This window comes from Penaeus vannamei, chromosome 13 (assembly GCF_042767895.1).
Source record: "Penaeus vannamei isolate JL-2024 chromosome 13, ASM4276789v1, whole genome shotgun sequence".
Taxonomy (NCBI): Eukaryota; Metazoa; Arthropoda; class Malacostraca; order Decapoda; family Penaeidae; genus Penaeus; species Penaeus vannamei.
This window is the reverse complement of record NC_091561.1, coordinates 10,224,574-10,227,073: the sequence shown is the minus strand read 5'-3', so window position 1 is coordinate 10,227,073 and position 2,500 is coordinate 10,224,574.

The following is a 2,500-nucleotide window of genomic DNA, read 5'->3' as shown; positions in this document are numbered from 1 at the left end:
AGTACATTTCACTCTTCCATTTATTATCCTAACGTACAAACACTGTAGCCTGTAGATTTTTTTTTTCTTTTTTTCTTTTTTTCTTTTTTTTCTTTTTTTTTTTTTTGCTAGCTGCCATTGTTTTTATCCAGCTTAATCCAGCTTATGATGTCGTAATACGTTTGTGTTGAGATTAATTCGTAAGGATTCCCTGTGTACCTAGAGTCAGCTCGTTCAGCTCGAGTGTATATGAAGTGGTTGGTGTTACGTGTTCATTTCTCTGTCTGTTAGTCTGTCTCTCTGTTCTATCTCCCTCTCTCTCTCTCTTATACGTTATTCCTACATGTTTTTCCCCAATATCAATATGCACAATATCGTTTAGTAATTATACTATCATTTTATTTGTTATACGATGCCTTGAGTTCTCTTTTGTTCGTATATATTTCTATATGTTTTAGGTCTGTATGATATATATTAATGTCAAAGGTTAAGGGGCTTTCCTAAGGATGCTCACTCTTGAAGGGTTAAGTCACAAAACTATTGTTATATGTATTTCTGTTGATGTATTATGTTTGGCTAAATAAATGGTTTGATTCTGATGCTGATTCTCTTTCTCTCTTGCTCTCTCTCTCGCTCTTTCTCTCTCTCTCTGTGACTCACTCATTCACTCTCTCGCCCCCCCCCCCTCTCTCTCTCTCTCTCTATTTATCTATCTATCTATCTCTATCTATCTATCTATCTATCTCTATCTATCTATCTACCTCTATCTCTTTCTTTCCCCCCCCCCCACTCTCTCTCTTTCTCTCCCTCTCTCTGTCTCTCTCTCTGTCTCTCTCTCTCTTTCTGTGTGTGTGTGTGTGTGTGTGTGTGTGTGTGTGTGTGTGTGTGTGTGTGTGTGTGTGTGTGTGTGTGTGTGTGTGTGTGTGTGTGTGTGTGTGTGATTTTATCCTTATCTTAACGAGTATCATTATTGATATTACTATTATTGTTATTAGCATTATCATATTTACTAATATTATCACAGGAAAGGAGAAATATACTGATGGAAAGAAAAGAAATGGAAGAGGGAAAGGGAAAGAAAATATGAATGAATGAAAGATCAAATGATTAACATAAGAAAAGAAAAGACTCGTTTCCGATTCATATCCGACAGGTTATATTCTTGACAATAGATGGCGCGCGCGAGAGAGAAGAGCGAGGTGACGGTTCGTGTTTTCCATTTCCTTGAGTTTGTCTCAAGTTTGTCTAGAAGATTTGTGACGAGGGGGAGGTGGTGGAGGAGGAAGAAGAGGAAGAAGAAGAAGTAGAGGAGGAAGAAAAAGAAGAAGGAGAAGAGGAGGAAGAGGAAGAAGAAGAGGACGAGGAGGAGGAAGAAGAAGAAGAAGAAGAAGAGGAGGAGGAAGAAGAAGAGGAAGGGTTTGGAGGTGGTGGTGGAGGAAGTGAATAACGATAAGGTGATGAGGTGGAAATGGAAGAGGAAGGATAAGAGGTGGATGACAAGGATTAGAGGAGGAAGAAGAACTGGAGGTGGAAAAGGAGTAAGGAAGAAAGCGGAGGCACAGAAAGGCAAGGAGGAAGAGGAGAGCAGGAGAGGAGGAGGAGGAGGTCGAAGAGGACAAGATTCGGGAATGGAGAAGGAGAAGAAAACGGAAGAGGAGAAGGGTTAAGGAGGTAGAAAACGAGAAAAAAAATGGAGGAGGACGTAGACAAAATGGAGGTGACCGGGGAGGAGGAGAGATGGCGATGGTGGTGGGAGAGGAAGTGTTGGAGGTAATGAAGGTCGGGGTGTGTGCTGGAGGAAGAGGGGGGATAAAATCCGAAATCAGAAGAGAGGATATAAATATAAGATGAAAGTATGAATAGAGAAACAGAAGAAAAGGAAATGGATGGATATAAGGATAATAAGAAGAAAGTACCGATAATAAATAAAGAAAAGAGAACAAGGATAAAAAGGAAGAGGGGAGAAGGGAGAAAATAAGAGAAATGTGGAGAAAAAGAGGATATAAGACAAGGGTGGAGGGAAGAAGGAGATAAGAGAAAGGTGGAGAAAAGAAGGAAGAGAAAGGAAATATGGCAAGTGGTAGGAGGGAGACAGAAGAGTAAAATAGGAAAAGAAAGATGGTAGAATAAATAGGAAAATCGGAGTAGGAGGAGAAAATAAAGGCAAACCAAGAAAATGAAGAAAAGTAATAAGAAGAGAAAGTGAAAAACAAATAAAGAGAAGGGAGAGAAGAAAAACGGAGAGAAAACGTCTTAATAAGAAGACAGTTTCCTCAAAGACGATGACGAAGAAGCAGAAAAAAGGAAGAAACAGAGGAAGAGGAAAAACGAAAAGAAAGAAAAGTAATAGATAAAAAAAACAACTGGATATTGCGTAGTCAACGTGAGTCTTCCTAAACCCAAAAGTACATTTGTGCTTCAAAAAATACGAACTGGAAACGTAAAAAGGGACAAAAACAATATATATATAAAAAACAAGTGTAAAAGACAGACAAAAACAATAAACTCACCAGCAAGAATA